This window comes from Ptychodera flava, chromosome 13 (genome assembly GCF_041260155.1).
Source record: "Ptychodera flava strain L36383 chromosome 13, AS_Pfla_20210202, whole genome shotgun sequence".
Lineage (NCBI taxonomy): Eukaryota > Metazoa > Hemichordata > Enteropneusta > Ptychoderidae > Ptychodera > Ptychodera flava.
In genome coordinates, this window is record NC_091940.1 from 40,346,154 (window position 1) to 40,373,135 (window position 26,982).

The window sequence follows — 26,982 nt, forward strand, 5'->3', positions numbered from 1 at the left end:
CTACATCAGAGTCGGAGCTATCACTGTCACGGCCGGTATGCAGTGTTATGCCCGTAGGCAGTAGCAGAGGGCAGAGGCTGTATTAACTCTGTATTTTGACAATATTTTTGTTCAGTTTGGCAGTGAACTACGTTCTTGTTCTACTCCCTACAACATGTTGAGCTGTCCAGTATTCAGCTTTCCAACACAACCAGTGTACTGTGAATCAGTGACAATGACTTTTAGTCTTGACTCAAATTCAATTATCACTTTAGAAATACAAGCTTTGTTGAGAAACTGCAAAATTGTGTTTCAGCATGCTGTAGAGAACCACCAAGGAGAAACTGTATTTGATATATTGCATATTAAAAAAATTATCAACAGTTGCTGCCTCTCCCCATTACAAGGCTATAACTTCTTGTTTTTATGAAACTTAATGGCATTCATACATTTTTAGATTTTTTTCAATATTTAAGTCATATAATGAGACAAAACAGTTCTAGATTTTGTTTAATTATTACAAACATTAGAACCATTGGATTATATCAACACTTTGGGAACCAGAATATTTTCAGGTCCCCCTATAGGCAGAGCAAAACTTTCAAGTCCCCCCTTGACTATTCCAAGAATTTTCAAATCCCCCTGAATTCATCCAACCCCGCTCTCAATTTTTTGTGAACGCAGCCTGAGCCAGGTAAGCAAAATTTGTAGACTTGCCATTACATCTGAAACTGAAACTCATAGTGGACATTTGCATTCAAACCGTCCAGACCAATTTCACAGCAATCACATTCACTACTACACCAGGCCTTGCTCCTCGAAAGGCTGTTGTTTCATCAACAAACAAGCCACCCTAAACGTGATTCTAACGACCCCCCCCTTTCGTAATTTTCAAATAATTACCAATAGCTACCAACTCCATTTGTCTCCCATATATGAGCAAAAAAATAATTAGATTTAGTAAAACACATCCAAGCAACCAACATACTAAATTTTTCTGTTTCTGTTCATTTTGGATTGTCAGTTATCTGTATTGTGAACTTTTTGAATACTGAATGAAAAAGCAGTTATTTCCTGTTTTCAAATCATCATTCATTTTCATTTTGTCTGATAGTGCTAGTTTCAATTGATGAAATGGCCTCATTACTGTATTTTGCCAAATCATTTATGTCAATAATATCTGAGTGATAATGATTCCATAGTGTTGATGGCAGCGATGCGGAGAAATTACCTGAAAAAGTTTGTTTCAAATTATCGAATGAATTGTACGTCTCTTGTGCTGATGTTTCAGAAAAAATCACAGGACCTGGAGAAACCTAAAATTTCTAGCATTAAGAAACGAAAATGTGAAATATCATCCCATTTTCTCTATTCTTGTTGACAGTAACATGAATAGTGCCTTTGTTGCAGTGTATGATCCGCAAATAGGAGGAAGAGAGAGGGAGCTCAGCTTGCTTTAAAGCAGTGTTGTCTAGGACATATTTCTGAATACATTTTTAGGAGACCGCCATAATAAAGGACTAATACAAACTGTGTTAACAAGTGGACTATTGAAAATTTCAGCATGCTTCAAGAGGGATAAAAAGTAGAACCAGAAAAGAAAATGTCAGTCTCCATTGATGCTGGTACATGCAGTCATAGAAAACAATGAATGCAAATTAGGGACTGGTCAGTTTCTGTGGCTGGGGGAAGGGGGTTCACCCTGTTTTTGTCTTTGGCGATGGGGGCCACCATCATTTTGAATGCTCGATGGGGGGGGGGGGGGGGGGTTGTCAGTGTGTTTTTTAATTACAACACAGGCTCATATGATACGTATTTGCCTAAAACATCTTACCAGCCACGAATTTCATCTTTCAGTTGCATTTTTCAATGCCCACTTTGGGCACTAACTTTAATGTATCAAACATCACCCTTCAGGTGCGTAACTGTAATATATATATAATATAATATATATATATATATATATATATATATATGAGATATCTGGATGTTTGCAAATCGAAAGTCTGCTTTGCAATGCATCATACCACCCACAAATTGTATCATTCAGTTAGTTTTTGACGCGTCCTTTGGGCACATTATCTTAAATATATAGAGTTGTATGTCAGAGATAGCTAGATGTTTGCAACTTGAAAATCTGGTTTGCAAAGTATACTCATTATAAAACTGCAGTTCAGATGAAAAGCATGACAACGTCCTGATCCTTTTCAGTTTTCTATGAGAATTCAGTATAAAGAAAGCAACATGCATTAGTATTTCGCAATACATTGATACAGTGACATAATTTAGAAAGATTTAGAAAAATTTAGATGTTCTCACAGTTTCTCCTATTTTCCTTGCTGTCACAGGTTTTCGAATAAAAGGTATTGTCATGAGTAAAATGATAGTTAACAAAACGAAGTTTTTGTCATTATTAGCTGTACTTTTATGTTTTCGAACTTTTAACAAAAGGTCTCCTCAGACACCTTGCAAATCAGATTTGGTTATTGCTTCTCAGGAGATGTACAATTGGATGAGTCTAATTACTAACTGAAGATTTTGCTTTACTGCCGGTTGACATCCATTATATAGTTCTGGACATCTGGTTATGCATAGAAAGCATGGAATACATTCACAGCTCATTCAAAATACTGTATTCAAACTTTAAAATTGAAAAATTGAAAATTGTTTATTACAACAACTGACATGCAATTTCACCAAACACAATGACTAAATGTTTAAATTAAATAAATAAATAAATACACACACACACACACACACACGCACACACACACACAATTTATATTTCCCCTTTTTGTGTCACCTTTGTCTTTGGGGGAATCACCCTGTTTTCGAAAGTTGGAATAGGAGGGGACGTCTGAAGCCACTTTTTGATGTCCACAAAAAATTATCTACTCGCCAAGGGGCAGGAGAAACTACCAGTCCCATATAATATCTAGTGTCCTTCTGAGTATATTTTACCTTGATATATTACATGTATATGTATACTGTGCATGGATGACATCAACACCAGATACTTCAGTCAATATGATTCAAAGGGCACTGCAATTTACTGAATATGAAGAACACTATACGTGCTACTAAATACACAAAAGTGATGCACGTTGGAAATGACCAGAATAATATTGACATACATGTAGATGCAGTTCTGGAGCACCCTTCAAAGATATGGTAGGGAACTTCAAAGAGGAACCTACGTGAAAATATGCTATCCCTTCCTAAAAATCAGTAATTATAATGTAGATAGGGGCCACTGAAACATTTCTGCATTTTAATTTTGCATTGTTACTGAACTAGGCTCAGTTAGCATCATAATGCATATTGCAACTGAGCTGGGCTCAGTTAGCATTAATTGTAATGGAATCTCAGCTTGGCCCAGTTAGCATTGTTAATTACATCAGTGCTAGTAAAATTGCATGATTGTAAAAAATGGACAGAAAAGATCATGACACTTGATTACAAGAAAACTTTCACCTTACATTGAAGATATAATTGAAGATATTTACAGTTGGTCAAAAACTTGGGATTTTGTAGATACTATAATCATTTGAATCAACAGGTGGCAAAGCTGCACTATATGCTTTAAATTCATCAGAACACGTGCAAAAAGACGAATTTATAATCTTCATGAGTACAGAAAGGGAATTGAAAACCAAGAATTAAATTATACAGGATCATGAGTATGTTCAGTCTCCATGATTCAAAGGATTACTGAGGGCAAAAATCCAAAACAGAGATTTTTTAAGAGAAAAGGGATCACTGTTAATGAAAAAGAGATGTACACAAGCACGTAGCATTGTAACAGTTTATTCTTCCGAACTTAAATGCTCATCAAATTTCATTTGATTTGGCATATTGTGAGACACAGTTCTACAGTGATATTCCACTTTCAAATTTCAAAAGGATCTTCAACAAGAACAATAATTGTATGTATGATAAACACAAAAATGTGTTTGTTGACTCTGAAAATTGGCACATCAACAAATTTAATCACAAAATAGTGAACAACTGGTAAATTCAAACTTTGAAACCTTAATTACATCCACTGTGCAATGTCAAAGCATATAACCAGGTGATGCTTGATACAATAACAACTGAATTAAATATCAGACACTTAGGGAGTGTTAAGAATTTACTTGGGTGGGGAGGGGGGGCTGGAGGATTTCTATTTTCCTTGTGATTTTTTCCATGCCCCCCCCCCCCCCCCCGCCGGTAAATTATGGAGAAAATCTATGGGCCCCCCCCCCCCCTCCATATTTCTTGGGTTTTTCATAGACAGTAGAGAAGCGTTTCTCTACTATCTATGGTTTTTTTCCATGCCCCCCAAATATATACATGCAATAAGACATATACAGTCAGGTCATCACACTTGCAGGAACAATACAATCGTCATTTAGTGAATGATATAACAGGAACTAACATATAACAGAATGATTTTCTATTTTCCTTGTGATTTTTTCTGTGGGCCCCCTAGTTTATGGAGAAAATCTATGCCCCCCTCATAGTTCCTGGGTTTTTCATAGACAATAGAGAAACTTTTCTCTACTGTCTATGGTTTTTTCTATGCCCCCCCCCCCCCCCCCCCCCCAATATATACATCCAATAAGACATATACAGTCAGGTCATTACACTTGCAGGAACAATACAGTCGTCATTTAATGAATGATATAACAAAACATTTCAGAATTACAATTAAGTGGCCATAAAAAAGCTTGTTTTCCTGCATATCATGAAATGAGAAAGAAATTTTTACCGTCCTTTTATTGTGATTTACCGACAATAGCAAAATTTATATTAATCATTCACAAAATCGTGATACACTGTAAATAGCCTTCTTCCTCTCACAAGTGTTGTCTATTATCACTATGTACTTTCATGAATAGTATAAAGGATAGGTGTATATATATATTATATATATATATATATATATATATATATATATATATATATATATATATACACATATACATACACACACACACACACACATATATATTATCATGATGTTTTGCAGGGACTTTAAGTGGCAAATTTTTGAGAAGGCAAGCAATGAACAAATCAGGTTTTAAATTTCTGAAGAAAAGTTAATTATTATACAGATTTCTTTTGTTATGTCCTCCATAAATGATCCATTTTATCGCCCTTTTCTTGATTATTTTGACGATACCTTTGTGTCCCAGATGTTATATCAGTGGGTCTATATCAAACACTTTGGTTGTAAATGTTGCCAGGTTGTTTTTAACATTACATACTAGCAGCAAGTACTCAGAGGAAGAAATAATGTACTAATTACCTACAAAGCAGGGTGTGTTCACTGACTGGACAAGTTGTCTCACTTTTTCAGAAGTACTTTCCCATAAGTGGTAATGAGTTAAAAAACTAGGCAAATGTTTGACTGTGGCAGGTACAGACTTTTAAGGTGGAGGACAACCCAATACAAAGAATATTATTATTTTCTTGAAATCACATATGTTGTAGCTTGTAAAATGGCCATTCCCAATCTACTTTTTGAGATAATTACATTCAATTATCCATTACCCGATGCGTACCCCAATGATTTGAGCTCTACACAGAACTTCATTGCAAATTTGACCTGTTCAAAGAAAACAATAGCCATGGTGGATAAAAATATTATTTCATTACACTCTTGATTAGTATCGTATACACTCCCCCCCCCCCCCCCCCCCCCCCCCCCGCCCCCCCCCCCATGTAGTATACAGAGATGCCACCTGAGTCAGCACTTTGCATCAGTGAGTTTTCAAAGAAAACATAGAGTTATGATTCTCTAATTCCAGCAGCAGTAACATGATATTTCTTTTATATTTTTCAAAACTAAACAGTGCTGTATTATTGTATATTCATGTAGGTCTATATAGCAGTTGCTGTAACAGTTATAACTAAATAGCAATGTAGCTTTATTGAGTTTTTGTTGCATGAAAGAATACTTTCAACAAACAGGTTTTCATCTACCTTAACTTCATGTATAAATAATCTTCACTGGCTCTAGATATATCAAATTAATATTGTGACAAAGACATATGCAAAAAAGACATTTCTGTCCACTATTCTCTGCAATAAAAAATCAAACAATATTATTATGTCATCCTACCTTCAGAAAGTTTGGTAAAGACACTTTGCATACAACTTCCTTACATTTGTTGCTGAGTGTATACCATTCTCTGTCAAAAAGTCTTAAAGTTCACGTTCACAGTCTTCCTTAGATGAAGCCCTGAGAGTGAGATGACAGGTAGAGACTCAGGTTGACCACATCTCCTTTGGACTTCTTGAACTGTAAGAGTATTCCTTGCAAATTTAAAGCGAGTTGAGTTGCATATTAAACAGAAGGCACTAGACTGGACTCCTCTTGAAATGTTGAGCAAGTGCGTTAAAAATTTGTTTCATTCCAATGCTGCAAGTTTCCTTTTTCACCCTTTACGTTGTCACTGGCTGGTATCTGCTGTTCATCTTTGTCTTCTTTTGTATCACAAAAGTGTTTGTTTCCAATATGAAGTCATTCTGTCCTCTTCATCATGACTTGATGTTTTGTCTGAAATTCAAGACAATAAAATGCAAATTTAATACTGTAGTAATTGATACAGGTATACCAAAATGTCAATCCAATGCAAAATATGGCTGCACTATTTGACAAATTGATATCAAACAATATTAATTTTCACTTGCTTTTAGTTTTAAAGCAATCCAAACTTGTAAGACCTGTCCTGTCCAAATTGGTAAGACATGTATCCTACTCTGCCTTTTGAACATTCTTGAAAGACCTCTGCCATTCACGCCAGACAATAGTGGTCAAAACAACAACCACAAGCATTTTCAACATCTTGTTTATTGGTAATCAGCAAGTGCATTTTCCTTAGTCATGCATACGTTATAATGTGTCCCTTTACTACAATGTGGAACACACTTCATTGATGCACTGCACAATGCAACATTGACACAATTAAATTCTGGAGGTCACAGTATAATAACTAATTTTGGATAGTCTCTTCAAAGTATTTCAAAATTAAGTTCAAATTCATATTCACAAAACAAATTTTTCTTTTTCTCGAGTCGTTATGATATGTTATGGCAAATATCAACACGGAAAGCACTGTGGCGTGTTACAATAAAACTTAAACCAAAACATTGCCATTTGATGTACTGTAGAAATCTTGTAATAATTCGAATTCACTGATAGTCATCAGGCCCTAAGAGCTGTGAATATAGTATTGCACTGTCCACAATACTGACGCACCACTTTGGGAAGTAGAGTTGTCCACAACATGTCACAGTAAAACAAAACTTCTCTTCAGAAGAAAACATTTTGAGGTAGTTTTCCTGGTGTTGATGATTGACACTTTTGACCAATAGTAGTGCACATGAAATTATGGTCAATATGAATATATATCTGCATGAAGGGCTCAATTCCAGTATGCTAACACATATCCTTCTCTGTGTAGAGGGAATTATAGAAGCTTTAACTTCAAAAAATACTATTTATATTGTCAATAAACACTTTAGGCTGTGATGAAGAATTGTAATTAATTTAGGGATTAAATAAAAATCTTTCTGCCTTGAGGGTAATTGCAAAGTTAATCATCGATAAACAGTCACGAGTGGTTTTATCTAATGGAATTGACAGCAAATGTAAATGTAGTATTGATGACAGTTAGCTAGCTAGTAAAACACTTTCCGTTTTGTAAACCTTGCAAGTGGTCAACCCAGCGAGAGGAAGAAATTCATTTGCAGCTTAATTGACATAATCAATCCATGCAGATATACAATATCCTCCATGATCCAGTCCGGATAGCAGCTATTACAAACAAGTCATATACTCTGAGGGCACACTTTATCATGATTGTCTTACCTATCTGTATTATTCTGTTAGGGCATCTTGTCTTCAAATCTTGTCAAAAAGACTTCTCCGCCTGGTCTCAAATTGCTGTGCTCTTTGAGTTCCTATCTTTGTATCTCTGCATTCATCTGCAGATAAAAAAAACAAACATTCCTATACTGCTACTTTTCAATCGGGTTCGAACCCACAACATATACTGTGACTGTCAATTGTCAGCTTTGAGTTAGTTTTGCAATAGACATCAAATCAGGTCCAATAATCGTTATCATTCAAGGTAAACTGTGAAATTTACCAGGTCCAAGGAACATATAGATGATGACAAAGGCAATGGGGCCATCTTGAACCACGAAATAGTGGTGGTACCAGGTGTCCGGAATGGGTAAGCGTACCCTGCCCGGCTAGCCGCACCCGTCAAGATTGACCCAAAGCGACAAATTCATTGTTATTTGGTGAATTCACCAAATTACTTTTGTGAGTCAAAATTTGGTATGCTGTCACTCATCATTTGAGAAACAGACAGGTCATATTTTGATACAACATCTCCGTATCTACCGTAGAACTTCTTAAATGATTTCACTAATCTACTTTCTGAGAATCCTTGCCTCACTAACTTTTGAGCTAATAGGCAGTGTCTAACTCGAAAGTCTTCATATGAATGGCATGCTCTACTGTATCTGTCAGGAGTTCAGAAATATACACACCATAAGCTGGAGATGATGGTAAATGCTCGACAAAAAGGGAAAGTTTATGATTTCAAAGTTGAAATCGTCTCTTTGTCATACAGCTTAGTATATAGTGTATTATGTCTAATTTCAAACAATACATCTAGGTATGATGCCGAGTCCACACTTTCAGTTGTTTCTTTTATTTCTAAATCATCTGGGTAGATGTGGTGTAGATAATTGGATATACCAGGATTGTTTAAACTGATGAGATCATCAATATATCTGTGGGTGTTGTTAAATCGCTTGGCAATCCTTTTACACCCAGATTTCTGAAGTGATTGCATGAACTCTGCTTCATATGAATACAAAAATAAGTCTGCAAGAAGTGGGGCGCAGTTTGTGCCCATGGGAATGCCTATTGTTTGCCTGAATGTCATGCCAGCAAACTTGATAAATATGTTGTCAATTAGGAAATATAGCATTTGAATCACCTCAACATCACTGTATTTTAGTTTGGCATCACTGTTGTTGGTGAAATAGCCTAAGTTGTGCTTGATGGCAATGTATTCATACCTATACCACTATCATTCTTGTAAAAGAAGGCTTTCTTCACGAGAGATGATAGCCTGTCTTTAAGTTTGTTATGTGGGATGGTTGTGTACAACGTTGAAAAATCAAATGTGTGGATTGAATTGTACATGTTTTGTTATTTTGTAAAATATGTAACAATTCTTTGGAGTTCTTTAATATCCACATTTGATTGACCCCTCTAGTTTCATAAATTTTGTCACAATACCGTACCAAACCAGATTTAATGGTTGATAAAATGACGGTTAAAAGTTGTGACAAGCGTTTGTTGTACACTTAAAGAGAGTATGTTGTGCTACTCTCATCATCTGAGTTAATCTGAAGTTCGTTCTTTAAACATTGAATGTAATATTGCTTGCAGACAAAGATGATGTTGTTTGATGCTTTGTCTGCAGGCACAACAACATATTTATCGTGTAAAGCATCTAGACATTCCCGTACAGAAGGGTCATCGAAGGCAGATGTATAAGTGTTGATGACAGTGTGTAAAGAACGAAGACGTGAAATGCGAGTCCGGACTGTGCGAAGCCAGTCCGAAAGACATCCAACGTCTTCATCTTCAAGGGCAGCCCACTTCTTAGCATAAGCCTCAGCAGCATCCATGATTAACTTAAAGTTAAAGTTCCAGTTTACTTTGGGTGGCTCGCGATATTTTGGGCCAAACTGGAACAGCTGCCGAAGCTTAGGATGTGTAACTATATTCATGTCACGTACCTGTTATTATATGACCGTGAGGTTTGTAACAAAAGGGAGATGACATACAATCACATGTACCATCATGAACATTGTTCCTAATATCAATTTCTTTCAAGACCCTATTGTAATTAAACAGTTTCCTACCTATGGTCTTAGAATAGGTATAGGACACTATAGGAGGGTCTTGAAATGTAAAATAAGGTGGTACTTTGTCCATAACATCCTTGTTGTGTAAGATATTGCTGATGTCAATCATGTCAATCCTTTGTTAACAAACCTCAAGGGGAAAAACAATCTCTGCTGACTGCCAGTTGATGCTTTCTATCCGAACAGGTTTGAATAGGCGATATTTGCCTATATCCATAATAATGGCGATTAACCGGTATTTGGGCAGCAGAGGGTCGTATACATTCATAGCTTCAACAGTCAGGAGAAGTGATCTTAACTTCTGCAAGGAGCATGCAAACAATGCAGTTCTTACCTTGTGAACACCCAAAGGTGGATTTACCTGGGGCAGTAGATCACTGAACTGAGGATTACTGGTGTTATTGCTGTGTCGATGGCCATGGCTTCGTCGTCTTCTCTGATGAGAATTAAACAAACCCATGACATTGACAGTCTTTCCTCTGGGGCTAGATAGGTTACCCACACCTAGTATGTTATCATTACAGCCATAAGGCATAGCTGTGCCAAGTTCAGTGATCCAGTGGTGTTCACGTTGTTTGCGATAACTCCTACTCAGTATTGAACTATTAGAAGGGTGGTAAATTTTTTCTAATATTCTTACTTTCATGTTCAATACTGAGTGAAGAGGACCATTGAAGTGAGTGTAAAGGCAGGTTGGCAGATTGTTGTTAATGCCTGACCTATGCCCACACATCCTCTTAGAAAGTTTTTCCCCGGTCTCTCCAACATATATAAGACCACACAAAGTGCACTCTATGCCATAAATGATGTTCTTAGATTGGCATGAAAGGGGTTCAAATGCCTTTGTGTGGTACGACTTTTTGGACAGATTACTCCGTGTCACAGTGTCATGTGATCAGAATATCACATGTCTTGCAATTCCTAGTACCTTCATCTTTATAATGATACAAAATGAAATCAATGATACTATACTCCAATATTGTGACAGTATTTTAGCTAAAGCTAGCAGTTAGCAATAAACATAGCCCTGCCAGGCTATTTTCACCTCAGAGTGAACTGAAGTTATACAATGCTTTGTACAATGCCCGAAAAGAAAGGCACAAAATGTCCTGATAAGTGTGTTGATACCATGTGTTTTATATTTGAACCCACGGCTGTGTCCCTTGTTCGACATTAAATCTCAAATTCAGGGCAATTATCATAATGTGCAAGGTACGTGTAATGCCTGCATTTGGACACACGTTGATTTGCAATAGACAAGGTGACAAAAGTCAATGATATCAATCATTACTTGCAATATGCAAAATACAAACGATGGTAAACATCATTGTTTCAACTTGTGATTCAATGTTTTCTTTATTCAAGGTATGTGCTTACACAAGTAGTCATACATACAAATGCACCGTAATGTGTACTAAGCTGCCTCACTGCAGCTACCTATACATTGCCCTGCAGCTTGCAAACTTCAAACCATGACAGATCAATGTAAAGTTATTGTGATAGTACCTGAAGGGTTACATTAAAAAGGGTCAATGAATTTCATGAACTTTTATAGTTTAATTTCAGTTGTTTAAACATAAGTTCATTAAACAACAAATTTTCTTTGCAACAAGTATTATTAATCCCATCCTATCCTATGTGCTTGAAGGTCTACATGTAATATTCACAGATCTATCAAAGAGCAAACATTCTGATTGTCTGTCCAAAAATATATGTTTAGATTTTGCTGAACAGTTTAGAATGTAGAAAATGCAGTCGAAAGTTTTCTGTTATTTCAGATGCACATCTGTTCAATATTACTTCATTTCCAGTATATTATTTTTTCAATGATAAATCCTTACACTCGGGCAATGCTGAATCAAGACACTATCATAGTTATGGCAAGATAGCATTACATTCTGGTTGTATGTCATTTTCCATGTGATGCATTTAGTGTTGTGGAATTTTTGTACATGATTTGATTATTAATAATAGTTGTTGCCACGCAAAGTCATTCAAAATTTTAATGTAGTGTGTCACCACTTTATTTCTAAATCGTTCGTTTATTACAGATATCCCACATTTCTCCCAACCGTATATGAATTGGTGAACACAAAAGCGGTTAAAATGCACAACTCTGATTGGATAATAAATGGCCTTTTGCTCCACGTGCAAAATATTATGCGATGGCACGATGAGATAGCACACTGACTAGAAATACAAAGTTAGTACATCACATAGTGGCAGATGGCAGAGTTATCACAATTTTGGATAATGATGTACAATCTTCGAGACAGATTGATAAAAAGTGGTTGAATTTCCAAATGGCTGTCAAACATATGGGCCATGTGGATCATGATCTGAAGCAAAGACATTGAGGTATTTGCAGTGAAACTCGCTCCAGAGTTTGTGTGTAAAATAATGATTCAATGTTTTGAGTGTGAATTTCAAACATTTGTGGTCAGGTAAAAAAACAATCTCACAAACCGAGAACCTGGGATCAGAATTTTCACACTTGATATGTTATCTCATGTGAGCCGCAAATATCCTAACTGGTGTGAATATCCCTGTAGTATATAGGAATATATTACATAGGGTTTATCCAATAACAATTACACAGACGTGATATGCTTTTGAAAATGGAACACTCTCCTCATGTAGGAACTTTCAATGAACTGTACTTTTTGTGCACGCAGTCTCCTGCAAGAATTCAAACTTGTAAACCTCAAAATTCAAAACACTACAATCCAGGGTCCTTGGGTGTGAGATTGCATTATTCCAGAGTGTCAATACCACAAATTTCATGTTGCAGTTCAGAAAAGTGTGGTACTCTGTCTCTAAAATGTGTAAAGGAAAATTGTAAGTGAAGTGCAAACATGTCAGGATGTTACTTCAAGACCAAATTTTTTACTTATGAGAATTGAAACGACTGGAAATTGGGGACTAATATATGTCAAGGATACCAGTACATTTTGTTTAAGGCACAAAAAGACAATACAGCTACTAGGCTAAATGGATTAAATATTTTCAGTTTGAATTGATCAATCTAGTTTAGGAAAAACGCATGAAAAGATCACTGCAAATCAAAACAATATCATGATGCCATCACAAAAGAAAATTTACAGAGAGTCTTTCACTTTTCAAAGATACAACAAAAAATAAATAAAATGAAGTAGAGACATTAATGTTTAAACCGACCTTCATGTCAGCCTACTGGATTGCCAAATAGTAAATTTCTGTCGTTGTTGAAACTAGGTTAAAGGGTTGGGAGTCAAAGACCTATGACATTCCACCACAAATCTTCAACGTCCTTCAAAGAAGTCTTCATTACCATTGGAGAAACATGGAAATTAAAAAGATATGAGTGGATTTGTGTCAGGTTACTAAGTGCAAATAACCGACAAATGCTGTACCCTAGCAACTCTGCTGAAACAGACAAACCCCATTATTATGAGCCAACACAAGTATCTGTCATCAATTGGGTTTGGCATGCCATGATGATAATAAATATATCCAGTAATTGGTGATGTTGATTTATGCCATTTCAACAGTAATAGCAGGACTTTTGAAAACTCGACCAAAGTGACAGTTGCTAGCTATGTATCTACAGGTTCAAGACAGCTTGAAATCAATGAATCTCTCTGAAGGAGGCCAATGTATGGTTCTAAAGAGATAAAGGAGACTTGTAAGTTGTAAGATTATTGACTAAATCCATTTAGCAGACCTGGGAAAGGTCAAGAGCACATCATACCTTCTGTATCAATCTAAGTTAACTGTGTAACTGACTTGATAACTGACTTGATATACTTGTGTACCTGTGCAGCTTACAGAACTTTATCCCTGTTCCTGCCAGACAGTATCCCTTTCCCATTTGCCAAGTCAATAAAAGGCGGTATTGAGCCAAAAGCATATGTGTTTTCACCCACTTGGCCTGGTGTGTTACAGCAGCTTTAGTTTATATCAATCATGTTTACAGTATCTCTGTCTTCAAGGACCTTTGTTAATATGCACCAAACGGGGCATGTTTTGCTTTACTAATTTTAATCAACTTAACCTGATTGTGAAATATGAACCAATGGCAGGAAAAGGGTTAAAAGTACATGAAAGAGTTGTGTATAAAGGGAGAGAGGGATGTATTATTAATAGACATCAAATCAGGTCCAATAATCGTTATCATTCAAGGTAACTAAGAAAGTTACCAGGTCCAAGGAACATATTGAAAATGACAAAGGCAATGGGGTCATCTTGAACCACAAAATAGTGGTGGTACCAGGTGTCCGGAATGGGTAAGCGTACCCTGCCTGTACTATTAAGTTCTGGGTTTGTGCAGTTCACAAGGTAAAATTTATCAATACAATGGCGTATATACTCTTAATGTTAGATATAATGATGACACATACACATGACTTGTACAAGCTTTCAGAGAGTATACAGTCATTGGTTTTGTCAGTGTTATTACTCTGCTTCTACTGCATTCAGCTTTGCTAAAATTTTGCAAAAATCTCAGACCAGCAGCTACTAAAATTACAGGTGAAAACTTACTTTGGATGGCAACAATGGCAGTAACACATTGTTTTCCATGTAGAAGTGTCATTGGAATTGGAATAATTTTTAAATTTCTGCTTGTAAAATGATTTAAAAAGAGACATACTCTCAGAAGATCTGATATGGGAACACAACTGGATTGATTATGGAAGAATTCTATCAAAGTAAGAACGTGCAAATGATGTTGTTTGGCAAGAATAACTTAATTTTAAATGGTCATTACTTGACTTCATACTGAGATAATGTAATGGCAGGTCAGTTAAAACATGCAAAAAGTACAAGCAGGTCATTACATGGTGAGGCACCACTTTACAAGTTATATAGCCACAAACTCATGACTCCAAATCGCCGTACACAAAACACAGACGCTTTGTAATTATGGCACTGTGTATTGTTTACAGTGATTTGATGACATTCGTCTTAGGCTATACCGCTTGTAAAATGGTGGCTCGGTCGGGTAAAACGTGCAAAAGCTGACTTGGTTTCAATTAAAAGTAAACTATAATATTCTTTAAAATTTTACTCTCACTCCCTCAACATTGCAAGATGAATGAACATCGCGAGGTGGGAATTGTCTGAATATCAATCTGAATAATCATGGTTCCTGTCAGAAACGATTTTACATTAGAAAGACTTCATACTGAAAGGGGCCCTTAGTGTGTATCAAACAACAGGTGACTGTGGGTATCACCACATTCATAAAACTGTACTAGCGAACAGGTAAAAATACCAGTCCATCAGATTATTATTATGCAGTCCATGGAGAAATGATTAAATTTATCTCACTCTTACCTACATGCATGGTCTTTTGATTTCTCAAACTGTAGTTTCACTGATTTGTGTGCGGCCATCACTGTGCTTGACATACTCAGTCACCAGTCAGAGCATGGAGGTCAGAGGACGACCATCTCACAAGAAAGGCCAAAGGTCATAGACAGCGCCCTCTAGAGCCCGGAAAGGATTTCCCTGAAAAACAAAAAAACAAAAACAAAAGAACACGTATGTAAGTTTCTTTAGGCATGGGGGCGCACTTAACATGCTTTGATCAGAAAAGTTGGATGAGCAGTTCAGTTTACCCCTCTATCAATCGATTCTTTAATTTTATATCATAGGACATCATAAATCTATGATTTTATCAATCAATTTTAAGTCTATTCTTTAGTCGATTATGGGAGGGTGTACCATGGACTGAATGCGTGTGTGCGAGCAGTGACTCATCCCTATTGCAGCAAAAGCTAAGGGAGGGGTATACCGGATCCTAGGCCATCGCTCGTGCGTATCCCCTGAACCTGCCCTCGCGGTACAGGCCTGACTACAATAGATCCTCAGTGCTCATGCGTTCTTGTAGGTCATGTGTATGCAGAAGTGAATGTGTGGAGGTGTCTGTCCGCACACGAGTACAAGTACAAGTGTGCGCATGTGTAGAGTTATAATTGGCACGAACATGATGATATGTTCGTGGGCTGACAAGTCCCAGGCAGCCAGCCCGCTGATCATGGAGGTAAACCCCCATGATCAATTGCCAGATGTTGTAGACACTGAGTCACTTTAACTCATTTATACCAGCCTCCAAAAACTCTATGTGCGGTTTTGACAAAGTGGCATTGAACAACTAGAAAATTAAATCTACAATCTTCAGCTTTTGGAGGACCAAATACCCATCAGGATAAGCATAGCCTGTAGTATAGGGGAACAAATAACAAAATAAAAACCCTTTTTCATGTGCTTGTTGCTTTTGCGAAGACTTTTTTCTGGAAAATTGGATCCATGGGAAGATATCATTAAATATTCACAGTATACTAGTAACAGTGTTCCATATATGCAAATAGAGTGATAATGAATATTTCATGATGAGGTGAGTGATGTGATTTTTTTAAAGCCTCATGTGTAAGTGTCAAGTGTTGACCACAATAGCTTCTTTTGTGTAGAGTCCACACTCTTTGTTCTCTGTGTTTTAGCAGTACATATCATTGACTTCTGTTTGTGAAATGTATGTAAACTGTTTTCTTTCACTTTGTACAAGGGACTCAGAGTGATTAGGATTTGGTTGATAATAATTCTGCTTTGAGGATGGCAAGAAATCGTCATGATTTACAGTTGTAAGTTTTTCCGGAATTCATGAAAACGTGCATCTTTAGGTATGTAAGAGTGCCTTCAACAGCATAACTAATTCAAAAACAGAGTCGGACTTACAAGTCCGAGTACTGGGACTTGCATATACGCCAAGTATAACTGCTTACTCGGACCATTTTTTTTATGCTCGGACTTGTAAACGCCGAGTAATGGCTAACTCGCACTTGAATATGCCAACAACACAGCCTACTCAGACTTAAATACGCCGAGTAACACTTGCTTATAGAAGAACAATGCTGTAAAAACACAGGAAATACTCGATCTTGTGATAAAAATTTGCAAATAGTGTATACAGTACTTCCAGTATGCTCATAAGAACTCGGAAAAAAGAGTTGTTAACACGATCTGTCTGATCAGTGATCTCTGATTTATATATCATGTACAACACGCTCAAGTCATTGTCATTGTCGAGTATAACTATCACGCAAATTATGAGTTTGTCTTTGTTTTCTTTTTTTTTATTTTATTTGATACACAGATCAAGGGGCAAACCCACTGACAGATCTGCGAAACAAAAAAGTCACACTACAATAAGACAAATGTACAAGACAACCATAAAAGTAACACGTTACATCATCCGTCTTCAATTTTTGTTTCCGAGGATATCTGATATGATTTTGAGCAGGAATCCCTGATAATTGTTTCATCTTCTGGGGTAAAGTTTTTTAACTTGTATGATATCCATTTTGGTCCCCATTTCCCTCCCTCCAGCCAACGCTATATGTACTTGACATCAGCAAAATTAAGCTAGTGGCTTTATTCGCATTGACGTAACGAATACTAAACCTTTTTTTGGTTAAATCACTTGAAATTGACGAATGCAGTGAAAAAGGCATGTAGTTCTTGTAGTCCAGTTTTTTGACCTATATCTGTTTTCAATTACACGGATAGATTAGCATCAGATGAGCTACAAAAAGATTTTGCAGAATTTTTGAATACTAACATTGGTAATAACAAATTTGACATTAACTCAGCCTCTAAGCATTTTAATGACATCTTAGATAAAGCCTGCAGTGGAATTTTCAATAGACAAAAGCAGAGAGAGAGAAATTTAAAGAGAAAGAAATCAAAATGGTTCGACAAAAGCTGTGATGCAGCAAAAAGGGACCTAATAGCAACAGCTAAACTATTAAATAAAGCTCCATATGACAGTCAGTTAAAAATTATCTATTACACAAAGAAAAAGAAGTTTTAAAAACTTGTTAAAATAAGAAATTGCAATTCTGGCAAAACTACTTAGACACACTAAACAGTTTAATGCTAACAATTCACAAGGTATTTGGAAATTGATCAAGTCCTTAAAAGACAATGATAAAAATATTAGTACGGGAGATTGTATCTCAGCCTCAGCGTGGATGGAATTTTACAAAAATTCTTACTCAATTGAAAATGACAAGTATGAAGATTTTCAACAGCAAAGTATTGATACTTTAACATCTGAAGAAACTAAGAATCAGGCTAATCAGCAGCTGGATAAGTAAATAAAAACTAAAGAAGTGTGATCAGTAACTAGAAATTTAAAAAAGTAAAAAAGCAGCAGGGATTGTTGGGTTTTGTATAGAGTTGTTAAAACATGGTTCCTCCTTTCTATGTAAACCCTTCGCTAAATTATTTAATGCAGTTTTAGATACATCCAACTTTCCAGACATCTGGAACACAAACATTATGACACACTTATTTAAAAAGGGAGATAAACATGACCCGAAAAATTATAGGGGCATTTCTGTCGGAAGCTGTGTAGGAAAAGTTCTCTCTTACATTCGAAATAAAAGGCTAAATAGTTTTTTAGATGACAATCATATTGTACATAATAATGAAGCTGGATTTCGCAAAAACCATCGCACAATAGATCACATATTTACCCTGAAGACAATAATACACAAATATTAAACAATAAGCAGAATATTTATGTTTGTTTTGTTGACTTTGCTAAGGCTTTCGACTCGGTATGGAGAGTTGGTCTTTCTCATAAACGTCTCAAAAATAACATTAATGGCAAATTATACAGACTTATAAAACACATGTACACTAACACAAAATTACACATCAAAATAAATAATTCTGTCTCGCTCAGCCTGAAAGTTGAAAAAGGAGTAAAACAGCTGGCTGTGTTCTAAGTCCTAGTCTGTTCAATTTATATGTCAATGACTTGAAAACAAATCTCGACAAAGTAAATACTCAACCACCAGTGTTGAATAATACTCCAATTAACTCATTATTTTACGCTGATGACTTTGTCTTAATCTCTACTTCAAAAGAAGGTTTGCAGAGGGAGTTAAATACAGTAGACACATTTTGCTCTAATGGAAATTGATGTAATTTACAGAAAACCCAAGCAATTAATTTTAGTAAATCTCCTTTGATAGATAAACACTTATTTAACTATGGTAGTACATGCATCAAATCTGTTAAGAGCTATACATACTTAGGACTGACAATTAAATCAAATGGTAGTTTCAGTGACACAATTACAAATTTGGCTGATAAAGCAGCAAAATCTTTGTATAGTTTAAAAAGGTTTATTGCACAACAGAAAGATAAAATTTCATTTATTCAATGTTTTCATTAAACCTGTTTTACTGTTGGGATAAATCAGCAATTGAAAAAATTCACCTCAAATTTTGTAAGAACATTTTACAGTGTAATAGACAAGCTTGTAATGCCGCTGTGAGGGGTGAACTAGGACAATTTCCACTTCTACTTGAGATCAAACTTAATATTGTTAAATACTGGCTTCATATTGTACAACTTCCACATTGTAATCTTGCTAAAGAAGCTTTTCTGGAGCAAATGGTAAACAACACTAACAATAGATCCTGGTTTAACTGTTTAAGTGCTTTAATTAAAGAAAATGGAATGGACTTTCTCCTTGATAAAGCTCCATCACTTAAACACCATAAAGCTATAACTGGATTAATGAAAACAAATTTATCAAACAATTATGAAGTCTTTTGGAAAAATTTGATCAATGATGAAGATAGTAAACTAGGAATGTATGCCAAAATAAACATAATCTTAGATTAGAACCCTACTTAACACAGTTACAAGGTCAGAATAGAAAATTACTCACTAAACTTCGCATTAGCAATCATGATCTAGCAATTGAAAAAGGGAGACACACTGTTCCAAAAACCCCAATTACTGAAAGATTCTGTAATCAGTGTAACACCAACAGTATTGAAGCTGAAACACACTTTTTATTACAGTAAAATTAGGCCGACCAGCGGGAGATACAATATTCGTTAAAAGGCGCAATAGTTAAACAAATACGGTAAAATACTGACCGACCAGTGGGAAATAAAACACTTGCAAATCGCAGAGATAAAACACACAAGACGTTTCGGGTACAACCCTTCGTCAGTACTATACTCGCTGCAGAACGTGGAGACACAAGAAATTAAAACAACCAATCTGACGACAGAACGATCAAACGCATTAAAATATGTATTCATTCCGGCTAGCGCCAGAGTGCCTAAGTTTATAAGTTGTGGCAATTGTTCGAGTTTATGGCGGGTAAAGTCGGTGGTGGAAATCATAGCAGACACTGCCATGTCAGACCGACCACGGTGGGGAGGTGCACTGAAATGTTTAGCCACTAGCTTGTCGGTGGTCACGGTGCGAAGGTGTTCAGTAAAAGCGATCGCCGAGGCCGCTTTTATTCGCCAATATATAACATGCTGTAGCGTCTGCATTTGATGCAGTAAATGATATTAGCCGACGTGCACGTGAACTTTTTATTAGTCTGTCAGAAATACAAAGTCCAAAGAAAGAACTTTTCAGTAAAATCAATTTCCCAAACGATACAACTGGAAATCAGCTTATTTCTCTACTAACAAAACAAGAGTTATCTTTTAATGAACAACTTGCAGATTATATTATTACTTTATAGAAACAAAGAAATACCTAGTTATATTTATTATTAGCTATTATTATACTGTATTTATCTTTATTGGAGAAAATTTGAACTTATTTTTGTATAACACTTTTATTGCCACAAATAAGATGTAAATCCTATGTATACAAGCAATTACTATATTATTATTACTATTATAACCGCCGCGAGGTGCTGGCTTAGTTGAGTTGGCTCAAATGTCAAGCATGAGTTGGAAAAATCATGGCCTGCCTAAAGCGATATCCGGTCTGAGGAGAAAGATCATCCCGCTAAAGAGTTCTCCAAATAATAGCTGTTGTTAGCCATCTATTAGCTGGCTACAAGCTATCAGTTCACACATCTGAGAATGAAGGGGGCACACTTTTTGTTTATTCCAGTCACAGATCTTCTTTCAGAGAATGGGTTAACATTAACTCAGAGAAATATGTGCAAAATATTTTCTTATCAGTAGTTGTGGTGATTTCTACTTTATCATGCATATTTATCAGATTATGGGGCATGATGTTTAATGTTATTACAGATGTCACCCCTAAAAACTTCTTGGCATACTCCAGTTTATAATGTTTACTTTCCATGTAATGGTAGTTGACTTGTTGCACAATAGCATGGAATACTGGTAGATCGATCTGTTCACAGGAAAAGAATCTGAACAAACACAAATAAAACGAAAAGTGCAGTTTTCAGTCTTTCAGATAAAAGATCACTGCAGTTTTGAAATAAGAATAGGATAGTTTGCTAAGAAAGCTTGACAGCTACTTACAAAAGAAGTTAGAGCATGAATTTTACATGTGTACATAGAAGACGTCTCATAAATATACCGAATAAATATTGTAGAACAAAGAAGGTATATTGAGTATACCTGGGTATTGTTTTCATTCATTCACCCAGATGTAAGTTTCTTTTAACCATGGCACATGGCATTGTTTCTGCACTGACAGCTAAAGAAATCACAAACTGTGCGAAGTGAGGGTTTTGTTCACCGTCATGAAAAATCTTGTTGGAAAATGTAATGATCAGGAGAAATTTGTGATTGGTAGAACCAAGAAAATAATGCAAGTAATAGGGCTGATTGAACGGTACAGAATTTACAGTCAATTGATCTCTGTTTGTAAAGGTTTCATGCGGCTGCATACCAGGACATTAGCTTATACAAAGACTTGATTAAATAATATTGACAGGTTTTGCACCATAGTTTGTTTAGTGACGCAAATATGCATCTGTCGCCGGCCCGAACACAAAAGCTGTTTGTAGAAGGCTTACCACAACTTACAAATACTTCCAGGGGAAGCTACACTAACGTTTAGATGAGAATAATCATCCTAATGATATGCAGGTCACTGAGGTAAGGCAAAAAAAGATACCGGTAAATTGTGCTCCTCTGAACATGTCATATGGTTTTCAAAAATAAGGTAGGTAGGTCGGCAGGCATTGTTTTCCAAAATATTTTTATTTTTAAGTATGCATTTTTCAGGGGTTCAGGGTGATCAAACACTGGCCACAACATTCCCAGAAAAACTTATTATACATATAAAAGGAATAAAAAACCTAAAAGACCTCGTTCAAGCAAAAATTAAATGCCAGGTAATGAACACGTGATTGTACGGCTTTTGCTTTCTTTTTTTACTTCGGTGTTACATAGGTTTAAAAAGTTTAGGATTAGCAGGTAAACTCTAGGGTAGGTTGGGTTATCGAACAGCACATTTTGTTTTCTCAGCCTAACATAAGCTATCGGGTTGGGTTCTGTATTAAATAATGATATGCAAGAATATGGGCGGAACCGAGAAAGCAATTTCAAATATCAGATTGCGTTTGAAATACCTAGTTACATTAACCATTACACTGTACATGTCAGGCATGGCTTTACAGAGGATATGGTGAACGTGACAGAAGGGTAGAATCAAGTCCACAGATCACAGTGCACATGAGAATTTGCCTTGCAAAGACATTTCATGGTTTGTGTTGAGATAGCAGACGTATGGATTGTAAATTGTGACTCGTTTCTACTCACATCACTGAGGAGATAAGATTGTTTATTTCCACAAGATTCTCTTATAGATTTTGTCCAGTTTTTCACTATTTAGAAAATCCTGCATTTTGCACAATCTCTGTTGTCTAATTTAATGCCATCTGTCCTATGCTCACATAGAATACTACTTGTTATTTTTGGATGTGCAGTGACATGTAATTAACTCAAGAACAGCAAATTAAAAACTCTTTAAAAATGGGGAGACCGGGAGGAGGGGCCTCTGGAGGAATCATGATTGAAATCTGTTTTTCAGATCCCCCTTTATACCCTCAAAAAATTTCAAGTCCCCTGTCTATATGATGAAAATTTTTCAAGCCCCCCTAATTATCATACAAATGCATATTTCTTAGGGATGCACACGAAGAAAAAAATTAATGTGTAGATATTCGGCAGTAACTGTTATCAGCAGTTTGTAGACTCATTATCCTAAGGCAAGTTTTTTAAATTGATTCATTCTTAAACCCATCAGTGGAATTTTTTTATTTATAAATCAAAGCCAACTTGAGTTAATCCAACTCTGGCCAGGTCAATGGCACCTGTTAAAGAGCGCACAAAAGGACGATCATGAGAGTATGCAAATTGTAAATTCAAGGCTACATTTTGCCAAATTGTTAAAAACTGTCAGCACAGTGACTTACTAAAAATATGTTTTCAGAAGTATGAGGCATATATGACTTGCATGCTACTCAAAATTATACTGGAAGGTTAAAATATTCCATAAAATAAACTCGGGGTGTAATAATGGCAAATTTGGTAAAAATAATTCTGTTCATCACACATCTTTTCATTTAAATTTGACTCTTTACTTTTCAAATAAAAGTTTAATTTTGTGTTATTTTTGATGAAAATGTGAACATTTAGAAAATCAAGCATAGTGACCCAGTCGTTTTTCTTTAACCCTTTTCCTGCCAGACAGTATCACTTCCCCATCAGCCAAGTCAGTAAAAACGGTATTGAGCCAAAACATGACGTATTTTATTTCACCCACTTGGCTTGGTCTGTTATAGCATCTTTAGTCCAAAAAATCAACTTACAGTATTTATGTTTTCAACAGCCTTCAAATGTACAGTGTAATGTTAGAATAAACCATATGGAATATGTTGTGTTTCATTAATTTTAACCATCTTAACCAAAGGTGAAATATGGACTTGGCAAGAAAAGGGTTAATATTTGATTATTCTCATAGGCCAGATTTCAAAAATTCCTGATACTTTTTCTAGTCTCCTGGTCTTCCATATCATGTGTTGCTCTCTGGCCTGATCTTGTGTACAAGTATATTTCACTGTCATGAGCGTCATTTGACCAAACTTGTCTTCAACTACATCTGAGTCAGAGCTATCTCTGCCAGTATACAGTGACAGTGACACTAGTACTGCAGTAGCAGAGCAGTATAGTTGTATTCACTTTGATAATTTTAACAGTATTTTTGTTCAGTTTATAACTTTAACTTTAACTTTACTTTATTGCTCAACAACACACTCAAGGAGTGCGGTAAGGCAAAAATTACAAAACTCAGCAAACACTGGATGAAGCTGCTGCTGGGAAGATACTACCGGTACTGTGTTCTTGTTCTACCTATAGCAGCACGAACTGTCCAGTATTCTGTTTGCCAACACAGCCTGTATACCGGTATGTAGCGGGCTGTGCATTTGTATAATTGACCAGGCTTTCAGTCTGTACACAAACACCATCAATACATATTTACATATACAGTATGTTGGCAAACTGAATATTGTGTGTTACAGCATACTGTAGGGAGACAGCAAGAAACTGTATTTGATATATTGCATAGTAATATTGAAAAAATCACCAACAGTTGCATCTTCTGCCCTATTACTGGGCCCACTTGTTTGGGTGTTATTTATGAAAAATCGTACATCTTTAGATTTTTTCAAGATAAAAGTCATGAAATGTGACAAATGGTTTCAGATTTTAATTATTACTAACATTGGAACAATTGGATTACATTTAAAATGTTATTTAATTTTCATTGAATTACCTACCAAAACTAGGAATAGTAAAAAGTAAAAGGGAATCAAAATATTTTCAGGTTCCCCTATAGGCAGAGCAAAACTTTCAAGGCCCCCTTCTACTACCCTAAAAAATTTTGAATCCCCCTGAATTCCTCCAGCTTCATCACCATTTTTTTGTTAACGCACCTATCAAAAAGCTTTTAACATTTGAAATAAACTCTACCAAAAAACAAGATTTCAAGATTTGTCCGAAAAAATGAAAAATAAAGATTTGCTCTTTTTTCTGTGAAACATGAGTATAATTTGAAGGTTATTTAAAGGATGGACGTTGGCTACACGCATTCATACTCCTACACCAAGTGAACAACCTGTAACCCCTAGCATGATATTCTGATAGTGTCTGGGTTACTCCTGACTATCGCACAACTACCGTACTTTTCATTGCCCCTCTCTATTAAAAAGATGATATGGAAACTCTACTTTAAGTTTGATTCAAAATGAAAACTGTGATAAAGCGTCAAAATAGTGTTTTGTGACATCCCTTTGTCTATATGCATTGAAAATACAAAAAAAATCTTGAAAGCGTAGAGAACACTGATAACGTTAGATGAGACATTGTCCATCTGTCTTTTTTCTTCAGTGTTCAAAATCAAGGTTGAAAACTCTGCATACATCTAATAAATCGACATCTGTATAATTGTAATAAATCTAGGCATGACTTTCCACACCACATGATAAAGAATTCATTGATTTACACTTTCATAGACACTTTCAAAAATTGAACTTTGTACTGTACATACTGTGCACACACTGATCTTGTTCATTTTCCCGTTCTTTCCAAAAAGGAAATAAACTGTTGTAAATAAGATCAGTTGTCTACTTTCCATTTGTACAATGGCACTAGATACTATCATTTATTGACAGTTGAAGAAATTACATTCAGCATCTGCTACACTGTACAGTACAATGCTAGAGCACTACAACTAACTTTCTGTGGAGAGGCAACTCAACAAAAGATTGTTATGTCGTCTGTCATAAATATTTGCAGTGTATATTCACATGCACTGTGTAAAGTTGTGATCAAGTTTCATTCTATGCTGTATCTCCCATTTGGCAAAAGTGCTGATATAGCTGCAAAACGTCGCTGACTCTGGGCCTCTACAAAAATCAATACAACGATATTGTTAATTGTTAATTTTTAATTATAGATCATTCTTAAAGATTTGACTGCACATAAATAATGACCAAGGTGCGATATCTGGTAGATATACATTCTTTCTATACAGACACAATAAAATAATATAAATTATATCATATCTAACATTACAATATATTACACTCATTTCTTGGGTTGTTTATAAAAGTATTAGTGCAATAGTTTACTTAAAAAACTGTTTCCAGTAAACTGATATCCAGCAGTGTATCATTGTTGAAACATATCAGTGAACTTGTTGACATTTCAATAAAGTATTCTTCCTGTAAGAGTATTGGATGTAATTTTCAATGATTGAAGAGTTACAAAACTATCTACTTTGCAATAAACTCACTACTATGAATTCAGGTGAGGACTATAGTCTGGATTTAAATGTCACAAAGCACATAGCGACTCAAAAGATATGGAAGATGAAAATATTTAACAGTCAACTTGTTCTTATGAAACAGAAAGGTGTAGTTAAATGTCGATGATTGTAGCTGACTTTGATCATACATTTTCACAAATTCAACTTCAGACCACATAGCTGTGATTATACCATGCAACATGCAACTATGCAGGTGACAAAATTGCTAGCAACACTGTTATGTGCATCACATGAAACCAAGACCATGGCTGGGCAAACACATCCAGTATCAAAGTAAACTCAGAGCTGCAGCCACCATCATAGTCAACACATTGCTACTGTCATGTCAGTTATATTTCCTTTCATTCTTCCAGAATCTGCCTGACAAGTGAAATTAATGCAGATCTCTGGTCCATACCAAAACATTACTGGCCTAAGACTTTGGACCATTCGATGTGATAACCATGGTAACATTGTTTATGGAAAGGTCAACGGCCAACCAGCGTCAATTGAAACATATTGGGGATTTACATTATTCTGTAAGAAGAGAAAGCTGAATAAAACATTGCAAGCTTGTAAGGAAAATAATCCTCCTATGTACAACATTCAATGATGATATGTTTACACAATGCACAAACCTCCTTCTAACTATCAAAGTCAAGGTTCTCTGCACGTTTTTATGATAAATATTGGTGCAAGAAATGTTGTGATGCTGTCATCACCAGTGTCAGGTTCATTGCTTCTTTTGACCAGCAAAAATAATGAACAATTCACCATTGTTAACACTGTTTTGATTTCTTGTTGTTATTAAAATATTAACTTAAAGAATGAAGAAACTATTTGCAGCCATGAATATTCAATCCTTGACAACAATGACATTGAAATGAAACTTTAAAAATCAAAATAGTTCTGCTGAATACATAAATTGTGTCAATGAACAGTATCAATTAC

The 26,982-nt window shown here is 35.7% G+C and overlaps 1 long non-coding RNA gene across 1 annotated transcript; it reads right to left on the reverse strand.

Moving 5' to 3' along the window:
• Positions 1-5,675: 5,675 nt before the first annotated feature.
• Positions 5,676-15,375, reverse strand: LOC139148444 (uncharacterized). The gene is made up of 4 exons (XR_011555938.1): positions 15,241-15,375; positions 13,102-13,225; positions 7,841-7,956; positions 5,676-6,526 (listed from the first exon to the last, which is right to left on the reverse strand). It is a non-coding gene; the product is annotated as an uncharacterized lncRNA (long non-coding RNA).
• Positions 15,376-26,982: the final 11,607 nt, after the last annotated feature.